The 19,077-nt window shown below is 34.3% G+C and overlaps 1 non-coding gene across 1 annotated transcript; it reads right to left on the reverse strand.

Moving 5' to 3' along the window:
• Positions 1-9,195: 9,195 nt before the first annotated feature.
• On the reverse strand, positions 9,196-9,267 carry TRNAC-GCA (transfer RNA cysteine (anticodon GCA)). Its single transcript has one exon. It is a non-coding gene; the product is annotated as a tRNA-Cys (tRNA).
• Positions 9,268-19,077: the final 9,810 nt, after the last annotated feature.

Consider the following 19,077-nt stretch of genomic DNA (forward strand, 5'->3'; position numbering starts at 1 on the left):
GCCTACTAACGGTAAGACCGACTTGTCGTATACATATATGTTATTAAACTTATAATGTTATGAAGCATAAGAGTTGAATTTTAACTTTTAAAAACTCTAGGGTTTGGAATTAAAGTTTCATTAGTGTGACTTTACAAATTCCAAAACCTGAGTGCAAGTTTTGAAACTTGTAAAAACTCTTCATATTCATAACTTATGAGTTTAATGACCTTTTAAAGAAAAGACTTTCATTTTACATAAATTGAGGACAAGTTATGGAGACCATTAAAGGCATTTAGATTATTATTTTAGTTAACACAATAATCAAATAATTCATTCATCATATAGTTGAACTCACAAGAACAAGATAATTCATATCAACAATCTTAAAGAAATTAGCCTAATCATATAAACTAATACAAATCTTGAAATTATCGCAATTTTCTTTTAATTGGATAAGCATGATCATTACCATATAAAAAACAGATTTACTGGTTAAAAAAAGTTTTGGGTAATGATCCTAATCCAATTCTGGCCAAAAACTTGAAGTTCCGCACACAAGAGCACCAACTAGGTGAGTATATGAACTGGACTCGTCTAGTTGGTCTATTACTAGGTGGAGTTGTCGAGTGAGCCAGTGGACTCGGTGAGTTCACCGGTTCGAAGGCAGAAAATCAATTTTTTTCAACTTTAAAAGCCAATAAGCATCAAGTATAACATAAAACAATCCTAGGCTCTGATACCACTGTTGGGTTTTGGGCACTATAACACTCCTATGGTGCACATGCAACCCTAAATGCTTTGGATCTATGTTTTCTCTAATTATACATCCATATTTTCAATTTTCCAAAGCCTCGTCTCTAATTTCTTCCGACTGCGATAACCGCTCCTGAACTCAGGATATAACGATTTCCAATCATCATGGAGACCCCAATCTCGACGTTGGTTCGATGTAACGCCTGCGTTTCCAGGCTAGGCATTATCATTGATGTAATAGTCTAGGTTAACCCTTGTAACTCTTTTTGGAGTATTAATGATGAAATATTTGAGTATTATGTGAATTATGTGTTTATTTTCTTAATTATTATAACTTAATGAATTAAGAATAAAATAAGCGTCAAATTTGAAGTGTGGGATAAGCCCGATATCTTTGAATAAAGATGTAGTGGTTGAAATAAGGATTCTGAAGATATAAAGAATGTCGAAATCCGAGTTATAACGAAGAAGTTATGACCTGTACAACGTTGAATGACATAAAAAGTGAAATTTATGTTAGAGCAATATTTAGCCTTAGTGATCTAAACGAAAGTCGTAGAGGTCGTTAAACTGAGAGCGTACATAAAAAGAACGCCCAAATCTGACTTCGTATGAGGAAGTTATCATTTTTCTAAGTTTCGACTTAGCAATATGCAGCCCGAATACTCAGATTTGAGACCGAACAGTTTTTAGCCGAAACAATCTAAACGAGAATCGAAGATCTCATTAATAGTAGTGAAACGATAAAAAGATAGGCGCAAATGGACGTCGGATGAAGAAGTTATGATTTTATAACGGAGTTTTCCTTTCCCGACCTACTAAAAATAAATAATAAAAATAATTCAAAATTAGCCGACGAAGTCTAAACGAAAGTTGTAGAGCGTAGTCTCACCTATGCGGGGATATAAAGAACGTCGAAAATGGAGTTTGTATGACAAAGATATGAATTTTTGAAGTTTATTAAATATTTTTGGTATTTAATTTAATTATAAAATACCGATATTATCTAAAGGGAGGAGTCAGTGAGCTGATCCAAGTTACGCCCAGCGTAACCTAATTTATGCCCAATGTAATTCGGTGGTTCAGCCCCTATAAAAGGGAAGCGAAGGCAGCCGAGCTCTTTGCTCATTTCTTCCCATTCTCTCGCGTTTTCCCATCGTTTTTCGTGCAAGAATTATCCCGATGCCCCGGTATCATTCCCGAGCCCCGAAGCAAGTCCCAAGGCCCCGAAGATCCCGAGAATTGCAATTCCTGAGCCGAAGCTCTGCCCACGAGGACCCCGGTTTTTGTGAAGATCTTCCAGATCTGCCAAAGAATACTACTTCTACAAGCCATAGTGCTGTCCGATCATCTTCTGATCAAGTGAGTGTGTGGTTACTTTCTTCTAACGCATAATTATGATGTATTTTATACGAAATACATGTTATGTGTATATTTTGTTGTTATATGTGTGAATATATATTCACTTTCTTCTATCTCATAGATAAGATTTATTCTCTATGAAATATGTGTTATGTGAATGTGTCTCATCCGTTGTTTGGAATATGTATCAAATGAGAATGCTATACAGGTTTTAAACTATGTATAAAAATATATATTTTTATCTACTAATATGTTGGGTAGAACATGGGTTGATAGTTGTGTGATAAACAGATGAGAGGCCTCGATGTTGTTTTTGATTCAATCATCTAGCGGAGTTTAGATGACAACCACAAACTTTTCTAGACAGTCCTATGGAACGCTAGTAGGTTCACCACCTGTAGGTGGTAATGAACTTGGGTGTTCGTTCGCTGTACTCCATCCCCCTCATGGTTGCCTTATTTGACATATATTGCTGGGAAATCCCCGAAGCATGTGTTGTCGCCCCGATGAAATATTCTTAGACTAGGTCCCTTGTGTTAGTTATTTTAGGGACGTAAAGTGAGAATAACGGGAATGGGTAATTGGGTTATTGTTGGTTGATGAAAATTAATTTAATCATTTATTGTGGGTTGAAAACCCTATATGCTCACCAGGCTCCCAAGCCTGACCCACTCAGTTTATTTGTATTACAGGAAGTGGTGCAAGGGCATAAGATGGATGAATCATCAAGTTGTTTTGTTTACAAGTTTGTATATGTATATATTTGTTGAATGACTTGTAATGTTATCGTTTATGCTTTATGGTCTGTATCGGAACATGACATCCCGATTTTTGATCATATAATGAAAATACATTTCTTTATGAAATGCTTTGGTAAATATTATTTTATCACATTTTGTTTTTGGGAACAAATTCCGCAACTCTTTTAATCAAAGGATTACTCTAAAATCATTTTAAAAGCATAAATTAAACCAGCCTTTTTTGGCCGTGATTTTGGGGATGTCACGTCCGACCACCAGGTTTCCAAAAACTCAATTAATAAGGCTATCCAAACCAAAAGTATTTTCTGCGCCATGCTCTGACTAGTGAATAATATGACTCCCCGTAGTATCACAACATTTCCTCTCACTAATTCGTGAAGGCTATGCTCCTTGCAGGCCTACAACACTCTCTCGATGACTCATGAATGCTATAGCTCCCTGCAGCATCACGCTACTCTCTCGCGGACTAGTGAATACTAAGGCTCCCTGCAATATTACAATACTCTCTCGCTGACTAGTGAATACTACAGCTCCCGCAGTACCACGATACCCTCTCCCACTGACTCATGGATGCTATAGCTCCCCGTAGTCGTACAACACTCTCTCACTCACTGAATCATCTAACTCCATGGTTTTCCCTTATTAATCCTAAGTGATTACTCCAACTCAGATCGACTCACTCTCTTATCACCCCATAATCTCATTATCAAGTCATCACTACACTGAGTTCACTAACTCATGTTCCGTAGTCCAACAAAAAAAGCTGCATACACCCACCCAACTTATGCACTACCACTCCTGATGTAAATTCTCATAGGCAAGGCACTTTTCTCAGCACAAATACACCCTTAGCCAGTCCCACTCCAGTGACAATTAACTGATGGGTTCCCACTGGACCAATAGTCACTCGGTACTCCACTTGCCATCTCACAACTCGGGTCTCAACATGACAAAAAATTAGGACATCATACTCGGGTACCTGGGTCACCATCATAGCATCTCACAATGTCTTGCCTTAACCACTGATCTTCCACTCACACAACTCTTAACCTTGAAATACTCCAATCTAACAAATTGAAACACGGAGGAATCGTCAATTACTGACAACATGTTGACAAAAATCCGATGGTCCATCCTCTACAGATCACAACCCATATGAAAATACTCACACCGACTCTGAAATTGGTTGACAAATCAACTGCTGCCCCTCCTGGAGTATATATCATAATCTGTACTTAAACCCGTAAATACCAGCTATTGCACCCTGACCTCAACGACCCAACCGCCTCGAAATCAACATTTGCAAACCCGAAAAATCCCTGTCCACAATAAATTCTCTGACCAACAGCCACCTACCATGGATTCTCTCTTCCTTTCTTAAGTATATATACATACATCATCTCGCTTTGTATCTGACCTTGTTCACCTATAACCCAAGCCTCGTAAGTCTGTGTCGCAGATCTTCATAACCTGTCCTCTAACTTCACTTGCACGGTTTGTTGATCCTCTCAACAGAGTACCCCGGTTCTCCCCCACTTAGGGTTCAAACCATCGCCAATTGACATACCAACAGACTACATCACAAACTATTTCACCAGGTACAACTCACTTACTCTTGAAATGTACCACAAAACACTCAATGATCTTCCACTAAAGGCCATGCAACTCCAAATATCCCAAATCTCAGATGAAATCCCTAGAAACTTTCCAACGTGACTACCACTATCACCAAAACCCCATACTGACACACTACTAAACATGTCAACTGTTCCAAAGTAGATGTGACCCTCTGTCCGACGGTGATGCACCGTTACACAACTCATCCCTGATCCCTCAACCAACATTCCATCATGTGCATCATCATAGAAGCACGAGATCTCACTCTCACCGTCGATGTCCGATGTAAACCACGAGTGCTACCGCCCTGATATATTCCTCTTGATAACCCGGACTGCTACTGATTATTCTTTACTGCATTCAATGAAGGTATACCCTTGTCCACATCCATCTCAGTCCCTAATGATGACTCTCTCATGGTATAAAGTTAACAATTAAGGGTATTTTAGGAAATCACCATTTCGGCTATGGCTGATCGTACACACTGCTCCTTCTCGTTCTTCTCTTATATACTCTTACTTGTTTAGAATAATCATTTCTCTTGAAACTTTTTTTCTCAAATCCTCAGTTTGAGTCTAGACATACCCGAAAATGCATCCGAATCCTACAAACCAAGGCTATAATACCAACTTGTAACACCGTAAATTTTCAAATAATCTTTTTCATTTTAAAATCACATAATTCTCATAACATATTTCACAAAAATCTAAAGTATCTAATTAACAAAATAAAACTCAATAAATGTTTGATTAAAAATGCAGGATCCTCAAAACATAACTCTTTCTCTCGTGTGTATAATCAAGTCGGCGCCTTCCCGCGATCTTGAAAAGTACCTGAAACACATATCACACAACACGATAAGCATGAGGCTTAGTGAGTTCCCCAAAATACCACATACATAAATAACAAGCCTGTCATGGCTATAACTTGGCATGGACCCTCCGGTCTCATGCGTCTTGGTGTGGACCCTCTGTTCATGTGTCTCAGTGAGGACCCTCCGGTCCTGTCTTAGTGGAAACCCTCCGAACCCACAACTCGGTTTGGACCCTCCTGTCCCATCTCAGTAAAACACAGAATATAACATATATATCACACAGACAAAATACACAAAACGACATAACTAAATTAAGCACAAAAGTCTCTCTAGTCACACAAGGATACCACTCATGGTAAGTAAAGTGAGAAGACTCACCTCGAAACAAGCAAGCAAATACACCCCATACACGAATCACCGATCTAGCCTCCGCCTAACACATATGAAAATTATCTCTAATTAAAATCGCAACTCAAAATAAACTCATACTTGCCCCTCTTTAACTCTTAGGAAGGTTAAAAGACCATTATACCCCTCCATGGTCTCCATTACTCATATTTGGTTAAAACCCTAAAAGTCACCATAATTCAACTCGATACAACATTCCATGTTGACCCAAGTCGTCGAGTGCATCAAAGCAACTCGTCGATTCCCCTCGTTTCCTCAAAATCCTCATGAAAACCAACTCAACTCGTCGAGTTGACCCATCAACTTGCCGAGTTACAACATGCTCATACTCATCGGGATAAACCCTAACTGACTCGTAGAGTCGGCTCATCGACTCGTCGAGTCCCTTAAGTCAAAATTATCATTTAGATGGTTTAAGGCAGAAAATGCTACTCCATACTCTGGATCTGATCTCCTAAAGCTCGAATATCACATAAAGCTTATAGCTTTACGTTCATGCATGGAATATTGGCTCAATAATGCCAATACAAGCTCTTACAAGGGTTAGGTGCTCAAAAGCTTGCCTCTAGCTCCATAATGCTTCGGTCTTTGGGCACAAAAGATCTTTTACAGTCAAGATCTGAGGTTTCAACCTCAACATAGGCTCAAGGGACTCAATAACACAAGGTGGATGGGAGAAAACCCTATAAACTTCCTGAAACCAAGATCTACACAAAGAATGATCAAGTTAGCATCTTTTACCTCCAACAGAAGCTAACCACGGGAGAATCTTTGGATCCAAACGTCCCTTCTTGGACCAAGCTAAGATACTCTCCAAATCTTCTTGCAAAGTTGCGCAAGAACACCAAAAATACTTTCTTTCTCTCTCATAATGGATGGAACCGATCTAGGGTTTCTCACAAGGCACTATGGAGATAAGTGATGCAGAAATGAGGGCTTAAGGACCTTTAAATAGGACACAAACCCATAAAATTAGGGTTTCTCCAAACATCTCCAACTGATCGATTCGGTCTCTATACTCGTGGAGTTGGTCACTAAAGCCACGCGGCCAAAACAACTCCACTCGCCGAGTTGGGCATCCAACTCGTCGAGTTGCTCTACTAAGGAACATGAATTTCTCAAATATGATACATGGAAATTTCGAGATGTTACCACAAGGGAAGTGATCAAGGAGTGTACCTTGAAATTTAATCTTCATTATCATGGAATTTTTTCTAGTAACAAAGTTCTAATGGACGATCTGTAATATAGTTGGCCCGGTCTTTATGACTTTGAACCCTCGGTGTGTAAGGTTGGAATTCCAATTGATCTGTTCATAAAGGATGAACCACAAAGAGACATAGTATGCATGTTTATAACATGGCATGACAAATGCTATTTAATTCAAGTGGTTAGTTGATTACACGAAACATTATACAATGAGTAAAGTCGTAATTATTCTGGTGATTAAAAAATAAGAGTTTTTATTTATATTCAATAGTTTTGAGACCATAGTTAATTAGTTTATTATTGTGTTTCACATTACATGTTTTACTTCCTGAATAATTCGATTATTCAAAGCTCCATAGTCGCTCATACTTTAGGAAGTAAGTAATGAATGAAGACTCTCAAGAATTAAATTGTAGATTTTCTAAGGGAATTAGACATAGAGATAGAATTGTTGCAATATACATGAGTGCTAAGAAATGAAGATTTAAGTATCGGATAAACCTACGCTCAGAGAATTACTTAATGGATTTTATCACGGGTAATTCTGAGATAATAATATATTATGATCTTGAAACGAAGATATATGAGTTGTATATTACAAGTCGGTTGTACATTGGTAATATGTAAACGCATCAGTAATTTAATGCTATAAAACGTATTGTCACACATGATTTGATGAGTAAAAAATGTGAGCATATGAGTCAAAGTTTATTCATTCCTTTTACGCTAATGGGAAAAGCCATATATTTGGGCCCTTCAGTGATTTGGTGTTGAGTTATAGTGTTGGGCCCAGCCAGAAGTAAATTGATGTGTTCGATTAGAAGTCCTATATCATCACAAATAAGAAATCAGGAGACAATGTAATGGAAAATGATATTCATTCTATTGCATGTCTCATGTTCCTATGATATGTTGCAGAACGAAGGATTATATGATCAGTTATCTTAGGACACGTAATTAACCAGGTTAGAGTTCGACAAACGGCTTTTGGACGCTACAATTTGCTGATCGATTTAGAAGTTATACTGATAATTATAGTTATAGATTTATCCAAGTAGGAGACTGTTGGATTAGGCGTCTAAGTCCATAACTGAAATTGATATATACTTGTTTGATAATGGCACAGTCCGTTTGGATTGTCCTCAAACCTAGCAATTAGACATGATCATTTCAGAAAGTGATTAATTTATGATGTGAATAATAAATTAAATAAATGGTTTATTAATGTGTTATGAAAATAATATATTAATTAGAACTCATATTATTTAATTAATAATTAATCAGAAAATTATTGGATTTAATTTTAGGATTAATTGGATTAATTAAAAGTATACAGTCTTTTTTGTTATTTAAGGAAGGCTCTATAACCTCATGGAATGGGGTGGACAAAGATCTATCGGGAAACCCTAAGAGATTTCGTCCAAGGCCCCTTGGACAAGGGGATTGGGCTGCTTGGTCACCAAGCAAGGAAATCTAAGGCTTATCCCTTGAACTCTAGCTTTGGCACCAAGTTTTTTCAACTATATAAGGAGTCCTCAAGCACTTGATTTCATCCAGACCTTCCCTCCACAATCCATGGACAACAATCCATCTCCTCTCTCCTAATTCGTTCTCTTGCTAGCATGGGCGTGATTATTGGTAAGCAAACGTACAGATCTTGTGGTTGATTATTAGTAATGATTTGTCTGTTATGAGTTTTATTTCTTACATCAACCATGCTCAAGGAAAAACACATTTAATGATCCTTGTGACAATGTATGTTTTGTTGAGTAAGAAAGACATTTTTTTACTTATTTAAATAATTTTAATTATTACATTAGAAACTACATTCATTTGGTCAAAATAAAATCGATTCTTTTTTTTTTTTAACCCGTCACCCCAACCAACAGACGGGTATAACACGAGTTATGTGGTGTTATCAGCGAGAATGAAGATAAATGAAATGGGGATTAACCGATTAAGAAGTCTTTGCGGTGTTGGGTTAATGTAAACCAAGTTAAGTTTAATTCGTAGTCAACTTTTTATTGGTATCAAACTGATGCATATAATAATGACAAATATTCAAGACTTTATTTTCAATTATAATAATGTGTGACATAAGAGGTTGTAATTTAATGTTTGTAATCAATAATATTTTTAGAATCAATAAATTAGAGGAATATGTTTCTGTTTCTATATTAACCAGATAATATAAGTTCTGAAATGGTTTATGTAACGTTTTTAGTTTCCGTAAGCAGCAAATGACGGTTGATTTGAGATATGAGAGGAGTATAATAAAAATTCAAACAAAGGGCCCAACCGAGTTCGAACCAGTGACCTCTTGATCTGCAGTCAAATGCTCTACCACTGAGCTATAGACCCATTTTGATGGTTATTTGAAGAATTGATTTATATTAGTCAACATTCAAAAGAAAAGACTGAAAGGTGTTATAGATCAAATTGGAGCGCTTGGAAAATTATTTTTATAAAAAAATCACTTATTTGGCATGTTATTAACCTACATAAAAATTTGGGACAAACCTTAAAAGAAATGACCATCTAAATACCATTTAATTCAAACTCGTTATGTTAATTTTTTCCCATTATGATGGTGTTTCAACAATTATTTAGTTTGTTGGACATATCTTGTGATTGATGGTTGATAACTAACAAGTAGATAATTATCACATATTACATGTAGAATTATGTTTGTTTGACAGAAATGACATAACTAAATGGATAATACATATAAATCGTCTCGAAATATAGTGAAAACAAGTTGATGTAACAAGTCTTGGGAAATATTATGGTATGTACTATTGTTACAAACTAACAATATTTAACTTGAAATTATGTCCCTACATTGCTTGATGTGTCAGATAAGTTTTTGGTGTCCTATAGGAGTGCTTCATATCGATTGTCATATGTTGCGGGTTTGGGTGGAGAATGGGCGGGTTAATTGTTCCTATCAAGTTGAACATTCTCTTATGGTGTATCAAACTAGGGAGCATTCCGATAGAGGAAAGATTGTCGACTAATGATATGGTCATATTTTAGTATATATTTTAGGTCATTATCTTAATATATTTGAATAAAAATGTTATATTTTAAGATATATGATACTTAATATGCTTTGAAATGTTAAACGATAGTTAAAATCGAAACTAGGATGCAAAATGAGTAGAATGGAGCTGAAAGGGAAGAAAAGTTGGCAAAACCGAACAACCAATACTTGCTAAATTATTATTGGGCTGATAGACCTCTCTTTTGTGTTTTGGCTATATTTAATGACTCGTAACTCCTATTAAGGAATTTCAAGATGCTTTGAAAACAAGACAAAATTTCAATTGATTTTCATGTTCATGCCACAATACAAATTCTAATTCCCACGTCGTGGCTAAGGCATTATCATGATGTAGTGGATCAAAAAATTGCGAAAAAAACTCATTTAGGTCTACGCTATCGTGTACATTAAGGATTCTAGTTGCAATGATGTGGAAATACTTTTACCACATTCTGGAAATGCTAAAACCTATTAACTAAGCAAAAATTAACCCTAATGATATGTATTAAATGTAGTTCGGTTTCTATGAATATAAACCTTAGAGATGCTATTTTGAGAGTTTAAAAGGCAACCAGAGGGCCATTAAGCTGAAATGGAATGAAAGCTTGAAGGATTCTAGAGCGAATTCATGTTGGGAATTATTCAGTTTGCTTTTCTGATCTACACAAAGAATGATCAAGTTAACATCTTTTATCTCTAACAGAAGCTAACCACTAAAGAATCTTTGGATCCAAACGTACCTCCTTGGACCAAGCCAAGATACTCTCCAAATCTTCTTCCAAAGTTGCACAAGAAAATGCAAAGCAGTCTCTTTCTCTCTCTGTGTGTGTCTCTGTCTCTCTCTCTCTCTCACAATGGATGGAACCGGTCTAGGGTTTCTTATAAGGCTCTCTGGAGATTAGGGATGCAGAAATTAGGGCTTAAGGCCCTTTAAATACGACATAAACCCAGAAAATTAGGGTTTCTCCAAACAGCTCCAACTCGCCGAGTTGGCCACTAAACCCACACGACCAAAACGATTCCACTCACCGAGTTGGGCATCCAACTCGTCGAGTTGCTCTACTAAGGAACATGAATTTCTCAAATATGACACCTGGAAATTTCAGGATGTTACCGCAAGGGAATATTCAAGGATTGTTCCCTGAAATTTAATCTTCATTATCAAGGAATTGTTTCTACTAACAATGTTCTAATGGGACATGATGTAACATAGTTGGCTCGGTCTTTATGACTTTGAACCATCGATATGTAAGGTTGGAATTCCAATGCAGTTTTAGACAGTGAAAAGAATTTGAAATTGGGAAATGAGCATATTTGGAATAGTGTCCAGTTGATCTGTTCCTAAAGGATGAACAAGAAAGAGACATAATATGCCTGTTTATAACATGGCATGAAAAAAAAAATAATTCAAGTGGTTAGTTGATTACTCGAAACATTATACAATGAGTAAAGTAATAATTATTTTGGTGATTAAATAATAAGAGTTTTTATTTATATTCAATAGTTTTCAGACCATATTTAATTAGTTTATTATGGTGTTTCACTTTGCATGTTTTACTTACTGAATAATTCGATTATTCAAAGCTCCATAGTTGCTCATAATTTAGGAAGTAAGTAGTGAATAAAGACTATCAAGAATTAAATTGTAGATTTTGTAAGGGAATTAGACATACTAATAGAATTGCTACACTATTCATGAGTGCTAAGAAATGAAGATTTAAGTATTGGATAAACCTACGCTCAGAGAATTACTTCATGATTTTATTACGGGTAATTTTGAGATAATAATATTATATGATCTTGAAACAAAGATAAATGAGTTGTATATTACAAGTCGGTTGTACATTGGTAATGTGTAAACGCATCAGTAACTTGATTTTATAAATTGTATTGTCATGCATGATTTGATGACTAAAAAATATGAGCATATGAGTCAAAATCTATTCGTTCCTTTTACGCTAATGGGAAAAGGGATATATTTGAGCCCCTCAGTGATTTGGTGTCAACTTATAGTGTTGGGCCCAGTCAGGTCTAAATTAATGTGTTCGATTAGAAGTACTATATCATCACAAATCAGAAATCAAGAGACGATGTAATGGAAAACGATATTCATTCTATTGCATGTCTCATGTTCCTATGATATCTTGCAGAATGAAGTATTATATGATCACTTATCTTAGGACATGTAACTGACCAGGTCAGAGTTCGAAAAACGGCTTTTGGATGCTACGATTTGTTAATCGATTAAGAAGTTATATTGCTAATTATAGTTATAGACTTATCTAAGTGGGAGACTATTGGATTTGGTGTCTAAGTCCATAACTAAAATTGATATATATACTTGAATTGATAATGGAAAAGTCCTTTTGGATTTTCCTCAAACCTAGCAATTGGACATGATCATTTTAGAGAGTGATTATATTATTATGTGAATAATAAATTAAATAAATGGTTTATTAATATGTTATGCAAACAATATATTAATTAGAAATCATATTATTTAATTAATAATTAATAAGAAATTATTGGAATTAATTTTAGGATTAATTGGATTAATGAAAAGTATACGGTCTGTTTTGTTATTTAAGGAAGGCTCTAGAACCTCGTGGAATGAGGTGGATAAAGATCTACAAGGAAACCCTAAGATATTTCGTCTAAGGCCCCTTGTACAAGGGGATTGGGCTGCTTGGTCACCAAGCAAGGATATCCAAGGCTTATCCCTTGAACCCTAGCTTTGGCACCAAGTTTCCTCAACTATATAAGGAGTCCCCTAGCCCTTGATTTCATCCATGCATTCCCTCCACTAGCCTTGGACGACAATACCTCTCCTCTCTCCTAATTTGTTCTCATGCTAGCATGGGTGTGATTCTATTAGAGGCGTAAAACTTGTGGTGCTTGCTTCCAAAAGATCAACAAAGAAGAATTCTTGTTTTTTGGTATAACTAATAATAGGTATGTAATTCTAAAACCTCTAATGTTAATTTCGAAAATACCCTACGGTTTCTAGGTTTTTTTTAAGCTCTTAGTTATACGTTCAATAGTGAAAAAATAGATTGTATGTAGGTTGCATGCAAACTTAAATGTTTTAATTTTGTTTGCTTACCTAAATCCATCACCCTTAATGTAGTTTAAGTTATTTTAAGATAATATAACTTAATGAAAGGTGATTGTTATGAACACTTAGTTAACGGACCTTAAAAAGTTCTGACTTGCATTAAATATTGCATCTGATTTTATAGGATTTATTATTAAAATTTCAATATTTTTTATAAACAAATTATTCCTATATTTGTTGATGTCCTAATAATTAATGTGCATTTTTATTGTAATTTTGGAGACTCTGAACATACTGGAATGATTCTAGTGTAAACAAAATATCAAAGGAAATAGATTGACTGACCAAGAAATATGGGAGGTCTTCTTAATGTAGTTGGGTCATGGTAGCACATTTTAGGCCCTAATAAAGAAAAAGAAGGTTTTAAAGCAGATTTGAAAGTGCTAGAAGAGATGAAAATGAAGCACCCTTGTGCTCTTGGATAGTGCTTTTGTTAATTGCGGTTTCCACATGTTTAAACCTATTGAAAGTATATTGCTATTTTATGTGTATTCCACTTTTTTTTTCATTTTGGTTAGAAGAGTATTTTAAAATTCTCCTAACAAGTATTAATATTTATGTTAGTTATCTTATATAGGTAATTAATTAGATTAGAATAGAATACGATTGGTAAAAAATAAATCACTTTTTCTCTTGATAGCACCTTATTTGCCTGTTGGCCAATGGTTATTTGTTATTTAATACAAGCTTGAAAAATCAAATAAGAAACGAATCAAAATCTCCGATTTCTTTGCTTTTTTTTTTTTCAGTCGTTAAAAGTCTTTCAAGTCACACAAGGAATACCAAACATGAATCAAGAAATAATGCCCTCGCGTCCCTAGAATCTATTATTTAATGCATTCTCACAAATAAAGTTGAAAATTTTCCGACTCTAATTACTCGGTTCAAGTATATCTTTGTGTGCTTCTATGTTCTTACTTTTCAAATGCATTAAAACTTCAAATGCATTAACGATATCACACAACAATTGTTGGATTATGGATATTGTGATTAGTGGTTTGAAAGTTTGGTTGAAATTGTGAATATTTTTGGTGGGTTAATGACTATCAAACATCAAATAATCAATTGGACAAAATGTTTAAAATTTTGGTTGAAATTATGAATTTACTCGGCGGGTTAGTGACTGTCAAACATTTTTTCATGTCAAATGTTGTAATCGGATGTTCCAAAAACATTAAACATTTTACTTTTCAAAGAGGAAATCCTAATTGAATATCATTATTCATTAATAGTAAAATAGAAATATCATCCAAAAAACTACATTATGTTAGAATGTTCCGAACATGTTCATTTTAATTGTTCTGGTAGTCAAATAAGCCAAACATTAACCTCATGTTGATGCTATAAAATAAAATATAATATGTCATTTGTTTTTTCATCAATCAGCCGGGCTAATTTATAGTCTACAAAAAAAATTTGGAAAAAATAATAGCGTACTTGAAAGTAAGATGTTATAATAAATACTTCAATGAATGTACATTGTTCCAAATACATTGTGTACAAAACGTAAATAATTTCGTAAAAAAACGTATAGATCATGAGGTTGATTGTTGGTAATGATTTGTCTGTTATGAGTTTTATTTCTTACTTCAACCATGCACAAGGAAAAACACATTTGATGATCTTTGGAATAGTGTCCAGTTGATCTGTTCATAAATTATGAACCAGAAAGAGACCATAGTTAATTAGTTTATTATTGTGTTTCACTTTGCATGTTTTACTTCCTAAATAATTTGATTATTCAAAGCTCCATAGTCACTCATACTTTAGGAAGTAAGTAGTGAATGAAGACTGTCAAGAATTAAATTGTAGATTGTCTAAGGGAATTAGACATAGCAATAGAATTGTTGCAATATTCATGAGTGCTAAGAAATGAAGATTTAAGTATCGGATAAACCTACGCTCAGAGAATTACTTCATGGATTTTATCACGGGTAATTCTGAGATAATAATATCTTATGATCTTGAAACGAGGATATATGAGTTGTATACTATAAGTCGGTTGTACATTGGTAATGTGTAAACGAATCAGTAACTTGATGTTATAAAACATATTGTCATGCATGATTTGATGAGTAAAAAATGCGAGCATATAAGTCAAAGTTTATTCGTTTCTTTTACACTAATGGGAAAAGCGATATATTTGGTCCCCTCAGTGATTTGGTGTTGACTTATACTGTTGGGCCAAACCAGGACTAAATTGTTGTGTTCGATTAGAAGTCCTATATCATCACAAATCAGAAATCAGGAGAAAATGTAATGGAAAATGATATTCATTCTATTTCATGTCTCATGTTCCTATGATATCTTGCAGAATGAAGGATTATATGATCACTTATCTCAGGAAACGTAACTGACCTTGTCAGAGTTCGACAAACGAATTTTGGACGCCACAATTTGTTGATCGATTGAGAAGTTATACTGCTAATTATAGTTATAGACTTATCCAAGTGGGAGACTGTTGGATTAGGTGTCTAAGTCCATAACTAAAATGGATATATCCTTGAATTGATAATAGCATAGTCCTTTTGGATTGTACTCAAACCTAGAAATTGGACATGATCATTTTAGAGAATGATTAATTTAGTATGTGAATAATAAATTAAATAAATGGTTTATTAATGTGTTATGAAAATAATATATTAATTAGAAATCATGTTATTTAATTAATAGTTAATCAAAAATTTATTGGAATTACTTTTAGAGTTAATTGGATTAATTAAAAGTATACGGTCTGTTTTGTTATTTAAGGAAGGCTCTAGAAACTCTTGGAATGAGGTGGACAAAGATCTACAAGTAGAGAACATATCTTGTGATTGATGGTTGATAACTAACAGGTAGTGACTGTCGAACATTTTTTCATGTCAAATGTTGTAATCAGACGTCCCAAAAACATTAAACATTTTACTTTTCAAAGAGGAAATCCCAATTGAATATCATTATTTATTAATAGTAAAATAGAAATATCATCCAAAAAAACTACATTATATTAGAATGTTCTGAACATGTTCGTTTTAATTGATTTGTTATTCAAATTAGCCAAACATTAACGTCACGTTGATGCTATCATAAATACTTCGAAAAATGTACATTGTCTACAAAAAAAATTAAAATCTGGAAAAAATAACAATGTACTTGAAAGTAAGATGTTATAATAAATACTTCAACGAATGTACATTGTGTCAAATACATTGTGTACAAAACATAAATAATGTCGTAAACAAACGTATAGATCATGGGGTTGATTATTGGTAATGATTTGTCTGTTATGAGTTTTATTTCTTACTTCAACCATGCATAAGGAAAAACACATTTTATGATCCTTATGACAATGTATGTTTTGTTGAGCAAGAAGGACATTTTGTTACTTATCTAAATAATATTAGTTATTACATTCAAAAATTCATTCAATTGGTAAAAGTAAAATCGATTCCTTTTTTAAATTTTAACCCATCAACCAACCAACAAACGGGTATAACACTAGTTATGTGGTGTTATCAGGGAGAATGAAGATGAATGAAATAGGGATTAACTAATTAAGAAGTCTCTACGGAGTTGGGTTAATGAAAACCATGTTAAGTTTAATTAGTAGTCAACTTCTTATTGGTATCAAACTGATGCATATAATAAGGACCAATATTAAAGACTTTACATTCAATTATAATAATGTGTGATATAGGAGGTTGTAATTTAATGTTTGTAATCAATAATATTTTCAAAATCAATAAATTAGTGGAATAAGTTTTTGTTTCTATATTAACGAGATAATATAAGTTCTGAAATGGTTTATGTAACGTTTTTAGTTTCCATAAGCAGCAAATGAGGGTTGATTTGAGATATGGGAGGAGTATAAAATAAATTCAAACAAAGGGCCCAACCGAACCGACGACCTCTTGATCTGCAATCAAATGCTCTACCACTGAGCTATGGACCCATTTTGATGATTATTTGAAAGATTGATTTATATTATTCAACATTAAAAAAAAAGACTGAAAGGTGTAGATAGATCAAGTTGGAGCGCTTTGAAAATGATTTTTATAAAAAAATCACTTATTTGGCATGTTATTAATCTACATAAAAATTTGGGAGAAACCTTAAAAGAAATGACCATCTAAATACCATTTAATTCAAACTCGTTAAGTTAATTTTTTCCCATTATGATGGTGTTGCAACAATTATTTAGTTTGTTGAACATATCTTGTGATTGATGGTTGATAACTAACAAGTAGAGAATTATCACATACTGCATGTAGAATTATGTTTGTTTGATAGATTCGACATAACTAAAAGGATAATACATATAAATCGTCTCGAAATATCGTGAAAACAAGTTGATGTCACAAGTCTTGGGAAATATTGTGATATGTACTATTGTAACAAACTAACAATATTTAACTTGAAATTATGTCCCTACATTGCTTGATGTGTCAGATAAGTTTTTGGTGTCCCATAGGAGTGCTTCATATGGATTGTCATATGTTGGGGTAAGGGTGGCGAATAGGCGGATTAATTGGGTTCCTATCAAGTTGAACATTCTCTTATGGTGTATCAAACTAGGGAGCATTCTAATAGAGGAAACATTGTCGACTAATAATATGGTAAGGTCATTATCTTAATAAAATTGAATAAAAATGTTATATTTTAAGATATACGATACTTAATATGCTTTGAATTGTTAAATGACAGTTAAAATCGGAACTGGGATGCAAAATGAGGAGAACGGAGCTGAAAGGGAAGAAAAGTTTGCAAAACCAGACTATCAATACTTGCTAAATTATTATTGGGCCGGTAGACCTCTCTTAAGTGTTTTAGCTATATTTAATGACTCGTAACTCCTATTAAGGAATTTCAAGATCCTTGGAAAACAAGACAAAATTTCAATTGATTTTCATGTTCATGCCAAAATACAAATTCTAATTCCCACGTCGTGGCTAAGGCATTACCATGACATGGTGGATCAAAAAATTGCAAAAAAAGCCCGTTGTCGTTTACATTAAGGATCCTAGTTGCCATGATGTGACAATACTTTCACCACGTTGTGGCGACACTAAAACCTATTAACTAAGCCAAAAATTAACCCTAATGATATGTCTTAAACCTAGTTCGGATTCTGTGAATATAAATCTCAGAGATTCTACTTTTAGAGTCTAAAAGGAAACCATAGCACCATTAAGCTAAAATGGAATGAAAATTTGAAGAATTCTAGAGCAAATTCATGTTGGGAATCATTCGGTTTTCTTTTCTGATCTACACAAAGAATGATCAAGTTAGCATCTTTTATCACCAACAGAAGCTAACCACGGGAGAATCTTTGGATCCAAACATCCCTCCCTGGACCAAGCCAAGATGCTCTCCAAATCTTCTTCCAAAGTTGCAGAAAAACAACCAAAATAGTCTCTTTCTCTCTCTCACAATGGATGGAACCTATCTAGGGTTTCTCACAGGGCTCTCCGGAGATAAGGGATGCGGAAATGAGGGCTTAAGGCCTTTTAAATTGGTCACAAACCCATAAAATTAGGGTTTCTCGGAACAAATCCAACTCGCTGAGTTGGTCACTAAACCCACGTGACCAAAACGACTCCACTCCCCGAGTTGGGCATCCATCTCCTTGAGTTGATCTGCTAAGGAAAATGAAATTGTCAAATATCATACCTGGAAATTTTAGGATGTTACCGCAAGGGAAGTGTTCATTGAAATTTAATCTTCATTATCATGGTATAGTTTCTAGTAACAAAGTTCTAATGGGACATTCTATAATATAGTTGGCTCGGTCTTTAGGACTTCGAACCCTCGGTATGTAAGGTTGGAATTCCAATACATTTTTTGGACAGTGACAAGAATTTGGAATTATGAAATGAGCATATTTGGAATAGTGTCCAGTTGATCTGTTCATAAAGGATGAACCAGAAAGAGACCATAGTTAATTAGTTTATTATTGTGTTTCACTTTTCATGTTTTACTTCCTGAATAATTCGATTGTTCAAAGCTCCATAGTCACTCATACTTTAGGAAG

This window comes from Lactuca sativa, chromosome 7 (genome assembly GCF_002870075.4).
Source record: "Lactuca sativa cultivar Salinas chromosome 7, Lsat_Salinas_v11, whole genome shotgun sequence".
NCBI classification, from domain to species: Eukaryota; Viridiplantae; Streptophyta; class Magnoliopsida; order Asterales; family Asteraceae; genus Lactuca; species Lactuca sativa.